Here is a 10,429-nt window from a genome sequence, read left to right as displayed (position 1 = left end):
AATAAACATAGGCCTATGCAGAGCTTAGTACGCCTCAGCTATTGCATTAGAAAATGAAAAAGAGGGGCTGGAGAGATAGCACAGCGGGTAGGGCGTTTGCCTTGCACGCGGCTGACCCGGGTTCAAATCCCAGCATCCCATATGGTCCCCTGAGCACCGCCAGGAGTAATTCCTGAGTGCAGAGCCAGGAGTAACCCCTGTGCATCGCCAGGTGTGACCCAAAAAAAAAGCAAAAAAAAAAATGAAAAAGAAGGATGGGAGTTAACCTTGATGATACCCCAAAGTTAGGGCTGGAGAGATAGTATTGCAGGTAAGGCACTTACCTTGCTGGGTTCAATCCTGGCACCACATATGATCCACTAAGCACCACCAGGAGTGATCTTTGAGGACAAAGCCAGAAGTAAGTCCTGAGCACTGGTGGGTGTGGCCCCCAAACAAAGAAAATAATCACATACCTGATTTAAAACAATATATCAAAACATTATGATTTGAATGGGTAATCAACAAATTATCATTTTTGTGTGTGGAGGGGAGAACTTGACCACCCAGCGTGGTCAGGGGCTATTTCCAGCTCAGTTCTCCTGGTGATCCTTGGGGGAACCAGGCTGTGTTGGGGATTACTCCCTGGCTTCTCACATGCAAAGCGTGTGCTCAAGTCCTTTGAGCTATTCCCCTGGCCCAATGTACTGCATTATTTATATGATTTCCTTCTTTTTCATACTTAAGTCTTGAAAATCAGATGTATGTTTTATACTTACAGCACATCTTCATTCATACTTCCTTACTTTGAGCGCTGAACTCTTAGCTGTGATTTTCTTAGGAATAAGACGCTGTTGAAAAAAAGAAGGTAGTTTTATTGGCGTAAGATAAAAAATGCCAACACAGAAAAGTGAGAGAGAAGTTTGTCTTTCTGCTGTGTTCATGCTTATTTATTTAAGACTGGTGTTTAAGTTATGTTATATTCACTTGTTGCTTTATATCATGGGAGCGGTCAAGTTTCCAAACTAGCAATGAGCCACCTGGAAATTCAGGAGCACCAACATTCATTCCGGTCTGAGAAATGACAGACACCCCAGAAGAGGTCAAGTTCCAGGTTCAAGTCAAAGCAGGGGAAAAGATGTTCTAGCTGGAGGGGCACCAGACAGAAAGACTGGCCTTCCCTGAGTAGCCTTTTTGTTCTCTTCAGACCTCCTCCAACAGACTGGATGAGGTCCAACACCCAAGCTGTTGCATTGGTCTGAACAACCAAACTCAGCTGGGGACCCCATAGCACCCCCCATCCAGCACTGGGCACCTGGGAGCTAGTGGGCAGTGAAGGTCCTGGGGCCCCCCTCCAGGCCCTCTGACACTAGAGCTACATTTTATCTTACTTATAGATTTTTAATTTTTAATTTTTTTATTTGGGGGTTATACTTGGTAGTACTCAGAGCTTGCTCCTGGCTTGCACTCAGGGGTCACTCCTGGCTGGGCTTGGGGAATGATGTCCCCTGGAGGAGTGACATCCCATATGGGATGTCGAACCTGGTCAGCCATGTGCAAGGCAACACGCTTTTGGCTGTAGTATTGCTCTGGCCCTAGAACTACATTTTAGCAAGCGGCCCAGTGCATGGGTAGGAGAGTTTGGACCAGTGGCCTGAGTCATTGATTTAGCTAAGAGGAGACCTTCGAAAAGGTGCTCTTTATCATCTTCTAAATTCTCCCTCCTGGCCCAGAGAGGTGGTACAGCAGGTAAGATGTTTGCCTTGCACACGGCAGACCCAGCTTTGATTCCCAGCACCACATCTGGTCCTCCTGACTCTGTCCATTCCCGGAGGGTCAGCCTAGAAGGTGGGCACCATCTCGGGGAGCAGCCCCTATCCTATGTGGGATGCCACTGGCCTACACCTACTCCCTCTGCTGCTTTCCTACAAATACTGCACGTTGGGGTTTGTTTGTTTGTTTGTTTTTTGCTTTTTTTTTTTGCTTTTTGGGTCACACCCGGCAATGCACAGGGGTTACTCCTGGCTTTGCACTCAGGAATTACCCCTGGTGGTGCTCAGGGGACCATATGGGATGCTGGGAATCGAACCCGGGTCGGTAACATGCAAGATAAATGCTCTACCCACTGTGCTATCACTCCAGCACCAATACCACCCGTTTTAACACGAGGTGTCCTCATTTGCTGAGCATTAATGACTGTCTTGAAAAGCAAATGATCTCTGTTTCCCTGGCATGGGTTTGAAGCAATTTGTCTGCCCAGTGGCTGTTACTATCCTGAAACTGCTTCCTGTGTCCAGAAAACGACCTTTCCCTCGTTGTCTAAGTAAGACCAGACATTAAAAACTCAGATAGGAACAGAAGCCTCTGTATTTCACATTGTGCCTGCATTACAGCTTTTTTTTTTTCCTGCCTCTGACTCTTTCTGCCCTGCTATCCAGGGCATGTTTAAAATATGAAAATATATTCAACAGCAGGCAGATTGCAGCACCGTTATCTCAGTCCCCCGAGTGCCTCCTCCCGCCCCGCCACTCCAGGCCCCCTTCCCTGGATCCAGCAGCAAGGAACTGAGAAAGCCTCAACCAGCAGGAAACACCCAGAACATTCTCCAAAATGCCTGTTGGGACCTGTGTGAGGTCCTTGTTAGATATTTGGATGATCACCCCTGACAACCGCTTCAGGACCATTTTCGCCCTGCAGACTCCTTCCTATGCTATTTCAGAGTAGCCTTTTGGGGTTCTCCCCTCCCCGCTGTGCATTTCTAAACCCACACCCCACCTCCAGTCCCTTAGGACCTCCCCGACCCAGAGCAAAGACCTGCACCACCCACACAGCCTCTCACCTCTCTGCGGGGGCGAGGCAGCCGGTGAAAACTTCAGCCCGCAGGGAGTTCTGGAAGCCCGCAGCCCTGGATGCTATCTTCCTCTGGGCAGGAAGGAAGGGACCCCCAGGGCACAGTGCTCCTTCATTTTCAGAATGGCAGGTGTGTGTGTTGGGGGGGGGGCACAGGGAGGAGTGAAGGCAGGCAATTCAGAAGCTGGGGCGCTGCCAGTTCCTCTACCCCTCTTCATGTGTCTGAAATATCTATTCCGTCCTCGCAGGGGCAGATTGGAGCAAGAAATGTAGATGGGAAACTCTTTCGGCACCGTTATTAAGTGAGCTGAAAGGTCTCACCTGGGGATCGCTCCCTCTCAAGGGGAGGCGGTCAGCTCTGAAGTCACGTGTGACCCAGCCCCACGTGGACCCTGGGAGGCTGGAGAAGGCAGACCGTGGTGCCTGGAGAGCATGAAGGAAAGGAGTGGCCTGGCTCCATCCCTGGTGGCTCTTCCTTCTCCACTTCCTCTGCTATTTCTAGCTGAGGGTCCACGAACAGCCACGGGTCCCTGAGCCATCAGGGCTGATTCTCAAGCTCAGAAAACAGGGCCAGCCCATGGCAGGGGCTCAGCAGATATTTAAGTCAATGGATGAGCAATGGCCCTTAGAGCTGGAAGTTCTCTCAACCAGCAGCAGCTTCTGCAGAAGGGGAGTTGGTAGCCTGGACAGAGGATGGGGAGCCTCCTGGTGGGGGGGGGGAGATTTGACCGGGAGAAGCAATTGTCAGAATAGCCCCTCTGGGCTGTGCCCTTCTAACCCGGTCCCTCTTCCTCCCCCCACCCCCCACCCCTGTGCTCCAGTCTTTGTGGCCATGTTCCCCTTCCCATTAGCCTCTTTATTTGAGCCATATCCTCAGGAAGAGACCTTCTCTCTGGGGGAGGGGCCTGAGGTCTTCTGACCCCATCTGGAGGCTGTTACACGGACATGTTCACGTTGTGAAAATCCTCATAGCCAGGCACTTCTGCTCAGTTTCTATATCTGCTCATGTTCAGATGCTGCAATAGGAATAATACTACGGGCCAGAGAGATCGCATCTGGGATAAGGCACTTGCCCCCTCCCCCCACCCCCCATGCAGCCAACCCCAGTTTGATCCCCAGAGCCATTATGGTCTTTCAAACATGGCAGGAGTGATCCCTGAGCACAGAGCCAGGAGCAAACCTGAGCACTGCTTAGGGATGGGGCCCCCGAAGCAAGAACTAGAAATGAAATTAAAATTTAAAAGGAGGAAGTGGACCTACTTAGGATGAACACACACAAGTACACACATGCATGCACATACACTCCCTACACACACACACACACACACACACACACACACACATGTGGAGAGCTGGCAGCAGTTACAACACTGCGAATACTTCCATTTCCCTTATTGAGGTTTTGCTGTCTCGTAGGAATTTCTCTATGCCCTTTCACATCCATAAAGTCACACCTTGACAGCAATGACTGCATTGCAGATTCTCTAGAATTTCCATGAAACCGAGGGGCTGGGTGTGGCTGTACAATGGGTAGGATGCCTGCCTTGCGTGAAGCAAACCCAGGTTCAATTCCCAGCACCCCATAGTGTGTTATCACTTCCATAGCAGTGCCAGGAGTAAGCCCTGGGCATTACTGGTGTGGCCCCCAAAACCACCAAGAAAAGAAACTGAGGCACGTGTTTAATTGCCATTTAATGACTGGCCCTAGGTAACAGTGGGGACTCGGAAGCTGGCTTGGGAACGAGGCGGTGGGCACCCCCAAAGCCTGCACAGCCCTGTGGGTTCCTTTGTGCTGATGCAGTGGTGTGCCTTCTCGACCTAGGGTCTGAAGAAAGGAACACTGCATTCTTTCAGCTCTACTGGCTCCAAGAGCAGGACTTCCTGGAAGAGGCAGGCCTTGACCTGATCCCTGGGCCAGGAAGGAAGAAAAGAACCCACCTCTTTGTGCTCACAGGCGATGATGCTCTCACTTGACCAGGATGAGGAGCTTTCCCCAGAGGGAGACTTGTTTCATGGGCACAGGACTCAGGAGGGCAGGAGGGGTGCGTGTGAGCCGCCACTTCCAGACGGGGAAACTAGAAGGTGAGTGACCTTAGGTTAGCGACTAATTTGGAGGGGGCGTGGGTTTCTGCATCCTCTAAATAAGCTCCTCTTTTTAAAATTACTTTTTAATTAAGAATTTTTTTTAAACTGAATCACCATGAAATAGCATTCTAAAACTGTTCACTATTGGGGGTCAGTCACACAGTGTTCCAACTCCCATCCTCCACCAATATATATTTCCCAGCATCAATGTCCCCAGTTTCCCTCCCACTGCCCCTCCAGCTCCTCTTTCTCGAAGATTGTCCATCCCAAGATCTGCCCAAGTGGCTCTGGGGACACGGGGACTCACAGGCCTGGGCCCCAGAGAGTTCACCTCCCTCAGTGGGGCAGTGAGCCCCTTCTTTGTCCATACAATCCTAAGTGCCCCCTAAGGAGCTCTATCCCCCCGAGATCTCCACCCCCCTCCACTGGTAAGCTCCCCCTTGGCCTCGCATGGCTGACCCTGGGCTCTAGGGGGAGGAAAACCTCTTGCCTGTGTTTCTTTAAATGGATTGTCAATGTCCCCTTTATGAAAATTAACATGGGATAGAAAATGCCTTAAAAAATACATCAAGGAGAGGCAAATGGGTTTTTGAGATCAATCCCCGCCACACGTCATTTTGGGAGGACTTCATTTGCTTCTTTCTCCCTCCCCGGGCCCCGCAGCCAAGACGAACAGGATCCGAGCCTACTGCCCAGAATGTTCTCCTTCTGGACTAATCACATCCCCTGTGGCTGCCTGGGGCATGGCGGGGGGGGGGGGCGTGGGGGAGCACGTGCAAGCTCCCTTCCCCATCCCCTGCCCACACCCCCTTCTCCTGCCCACCCTCCTCTCCTCAAGTTATTTCTACTTAATTTTGTTTAGAAATTTGAAGAGCAAGTGAAAAGTGCAGCGTGATTATAGACTTTATTTAAAGGTTTGATTTAGGTTTCTCTCTGTTCTTATATCAAAGATAAAGTGGAAGTGGTGGTATCATGTTCAGGTAATGAGATTTTATATTAAAAAGAATAAATTAAGCTAATAAAACTGGAGGTGGAAGGGCCAGGCAGGGCTGACTCACTCCGAGGAAGCCTATACATTTATGTAACAAGTTTCGGCTGTGATTAGGAGTCTAAATTTGGGCTCGGGCTTTCAAGTCGGAGCAGATTCCACCCCCTCCTGACATTTCTTTTTGGAATTTAACTACCCAGACCCCTCAAGAGATGAGATACTAGGGATCCCTAAGCCAAAAACAACTGTACAGTCTCTCCCTTTTATTCTTGATTTTGCTGTGTGACTGTTGGTAAGTGGCTTAAACTCTCTGATCTTCCCCTTTCCTCTTCTCTAAGAGAGGGGTCCACGAGGAAGAGGTGAGAGATAATAGGACATGGTGTGCACAGAGGGTGTGTTGTTAGCGTTCAAGGAATGTTAACCATGGTACCTTTTTGAGTGGCTGTTTTTTTCTCTTATTTGATGGTGGTGATGGTATGTGTGTGTGTGTGGTGGGGGGAAGGGTTGGACCACCGCCATTGAGCTTACTCAGAGGTTATTCCTGGCTCTGCATACAGTAATTACTCCTGATGGTGCTCTGGGGACTGTATGGAATGGCAGGGATCGACCCAGGTCAGCCGCATGCAAGGCAAATGCCCTCTCCGCTATACTCTTGTCAGTCCGGCCTCTTGAATAGCTGTTTCCTAGTGAGTGAACAGAGAAGGCTATCGCTAACCATCTAGGAGAGCTCTCGGGGCAAGTCAATGAGCGAAGAAGGGAAATATCATAGTACCAAAGTAGCTAACCATCAAATCCATAACTGCTGCTCTAATTCTCCACCCAGAGCCCGGGAAGAATCTCCCTGTGTTTGTCAAGAAGGGCTGGATCCCGTTCAGACACTCTACATGTCTGCAAGCTGGTACAAAACCGTCAGCAATTCCCAGCCCTCCTTCTGCCCGCATCCCACTCCTTCCACACCCCCCGTTCCTTCCTCGTGAGCAATAAAACAAAATACAAAGAACAGAAATCAAATAAAAGACTCCGAGACCAAGCTGTCCGGGGTCATTTTCAAGCCGACTCTTTTTTTTGAAAAGCCGGGTGACATTTTCCTTTAACGCCTGATTTTTTTTTAATGCTGGCTGCATTTTTTAAGCACCGGCCGGCTTGTACCTAGCCGTGGCTGCACCGTAGCTGCACCGACTGTACCATTTGATCATTAATTTATCACAGTTCTAGCAGTTTGTCTGACAGGTGATAGCACTTTCATCTAATGAGCCCACGGCTAGGGAGGGAACGGCCTGCAGGGTAACGCCTGTACATGCTCTCTCTCCTGGTCTGTTTTCGTTCGAGGGACCACAGCTGGCCCAGAAAATGAAACTGGGGTCCCACCACCGGGGGAGAGACTGGGAGGGCCTTCCATTGGACCGAAGACAAGAGGAAGACTGGGGAAAAGCTTAGTCTCAGCTTGAGTGCCTGTGTCAGCAAGCTCAAGAGTGGTTAGGCTGGGTAACAAACAATCCCCCAGCCCCAGTCTCTAAAAGGCCAGAGGCTTGCAACCGTAGACCTGGTTTTTCACTCATAGGCATGGCGGGGGGATGTCTCTACAGCACAGCCATGTGGAACAGAGGGACGCCTGGAAACTGCATGGCAGAGACAGAGAGAGGAAATCGAGGAGAACTGTCATCCACTTCAGAACTTCTCGTGACACATCACGTTCACTCACGTGGTCACATGTCCAATCCAGGTGGGCAAAGAAGAGAGACCATGACCAGTGTCTCGAAGCAAGAATGCCAGAGAATGGCCAGTGGTCCCCAGTGCTGACAGCGGCCATGTCTCTCCCCAGAAGAATGGCACTGCCCCGCCCTGCACCCCAGGGCCCCTGGTGAATTCGCCCTCCTCCAGGCTCTGCCTTCTCCCAGATGCTCACAGCTTCTTCCTGGGTCACCTGCTTCAGGCAATTCTGAGCTCCACAGACTCTGTGCTTTGGAGCCATTTTCTGCAAAGTGGGTACATCTAAGTGTCTAGATTCCTGACCCAGCTGTGGCCAGCAGGCCCCACGGGAACCCTGAGTCTATATGGGGCTTGTTTAGGCAAGGGTCCCGGTCCCTCTCTCCTGTGTGCCCACTGGCTTCTCCTGCCCCGCAGCTCCTGCACTCCCACCTCAGGAGTCATCCCAGGGCCCGGCTCTTGGGGGGCAGCATGGCACTCACAGAGCTCCAAATGGCATTTCTGTTTCAGGGTCCTGTGAGGTCTGGACACCACGAGGTGCTACAGTTCTGGATCCTGGAATCTGAGCCCAAATCCTGGCACCACAGCTCTGGGCACTTTGGGTGAGTAATGTTACACCATACACCTCAGGTTCTTATTTTATTATTTTTTTTTGTAATTGAATCACCATGAGATACACAGTTACAAAGTCCTTGATTGGGTTGCAGTCATAGTATGTTCCAACACCCTTCCCTCCACTCCATCCCACCCCAATCGGCCTCTATGACAGGCATTTCTCTCTCTCTCTCTCTCTCTCTCTCTCTCTCTCTCTCTCTCTCTCTCTCTCTCTCTCTCTCTCTCTCTCTCTCCCCTTTTGGGTGTTGTGGTTTGCAATAGAGGTATTGAGTGGCCATCATGTTCGGTCTATAGTCTACTTTCAGTACACATCTCCCATCCCGAGCAGGCTCTCCTAGCACCCTTTACTTGGTGGTCCCTTCTCTATCTGAGCTGCCTTTTCCCCCAGCATGTGAGGCCGGCTTCTAAGCTGTGGAGTAATCCTCCTGGCACTTATCTCTACTATTCTTGGGTGTTAGTCTCTCCCATTCTGTTACTTTATATTCCACAGATAAGTGCAATCTTTCTATGTCTGTCCCTCTCTTTCTGACTCATTTCACTTAACATAATACTTTCCATGTTGATCCACCTATATGCAAATTTCATGACTTCATCTTTTCTAACAGCTGCATAGTATTCCATTGTGTAGATGTACCAAAGTTTCTTTAGCTAGTCATCTGGGCACTCGGGTTTTTCCCAGATTCTGGCTATTGTAAAGAGTTAGCACTCAGTTTTTATCCCAAGTGATCATTTACAACTATCATTGTCATGGTACATCTCTGATTATTTACTGTAAGTGGGTTGATGAGGGATCATTCCCTCAAGGGCCCTGTGAGGAGCAGGGCGCTTGCATAGAGAAAGTACTAGAACTTTCCTTGGCATTCCAGAAGTTTACCTTGTAAGTCTTTTTGCAGTGAAGCTGCCAACACAGCCCATGAAGGTCTTAGAGACTGTTTCCCGTTGGCCTCTTGGGAAACAATAATATCTACAGAGGATGAGGAAGGATGGAGTAAAGAAGACCCTCTGGCGAGAGCCTGGGCCGGGCCCACAGCAGGTGCTCAGCCATTGGCAGGAGTTATTTTTACGTGGTGAACGAACCATCACCCAAACATCTCATTCCTCTGATTTCTCACTGATGCTGCTTCCTCCTGCTCTTGGGGGCTGGAGGATCTTGGGAACACGGTAGTGAAAGGGCCTGTGCGACACGGCAAGTGTCAGATCTGTATGCCGAGAGAGGCCAGAGATTGGCACCTTGATCCCACCAGCCTCCATCCTTGGCATTTACGTGCCCAGGGACAGTCTCCGTGGAAAGCAACTATGGCCACAGAGCACTTCATTAGAGAGTGGCTCCATTCTGCTCCTCCAGTGACACAAACATCACCATTGTCTTCCAGCGTGGGGCCCCGTGAGTTCTCAGGAAGCAAGCAAGACCACTGCTGGGGCAGATAACCCCTGCCAACCAACATCAGGGGTGGGGTGGGGCCCGTCCGACTCTTCCCTCTGGGATCGGTCCCGAACTCTCTAGGTGACCCTGGGCCAGGCCTCGGCGTCTGCAGGTTTCAGTGGCCACAAGTCATGTGTGTTTCTCCCACCCGCTGACATCTAGGAGCGAAAAACAAAGTGAAGGCCATGGCCCCGCCGGTGGAACTCAGAGAAGAAGGAATCACAGGGGAAGGGAGCTGGGTTCTTGCCCAGGCGGGACGCCCACAGACGAGTCGCCCCACCTGGCCAAGACTCATGCTGTGTGCCTGTGAAATAACCGCTCTACACATGAATCAGTTGTTTGTGTCCCTGGTTATTTATACACTGCCTGCTTCCAAAAAAGATTTGAGACGGCTTGTAATCAGATGCTGTGAAAATAGACATAGAAAATCAAAGACCAGGAAGAAGGAGGAAGAAGAGGCAAGCAGACAGCCCGCACGGACCAACATAGCTTCAGTGGTTAATCTGACCCTTTTTGCCTTGGGCCCCAGGAAACTCTGGGCTAAATTTATTATTCCGGAGTTGTACCATGCAGACAATTACCTGTTCAAAGAAAATCCACTCTTATTCCAGAGAGCAGTCTTTTCCCCAGAATTAAGTGCTGAAAATAGCCATCAAAGATGCAGATGTTCAGAAAAGACTCTATTAGCCTTCATGTCCATTCGCTCTGTAACCGCTGAGCAAGACGCCCCTTGTCCAGAATGAACGTGGGGGGATATGGAATCACCCAAGCCAACAAAAGGA

This window comes from Sorex araneus, chromosome 8, assembly GCF_027595985.1.
Source record: "Sorex araneus isolate mSorAra2 chromosome 8, mSorAra2.pri, whole genome shotgun sequence".
NCBI classification, from domain to species: domain Eukaryota; kingdom Metazoa; phylum Chordata; class Mammalia; order Eulipotyphla; family Soricidae; genus Sorex; species Sorex araneus.
Note: the sequence above shows the minus strand (reverse complement) of the source record.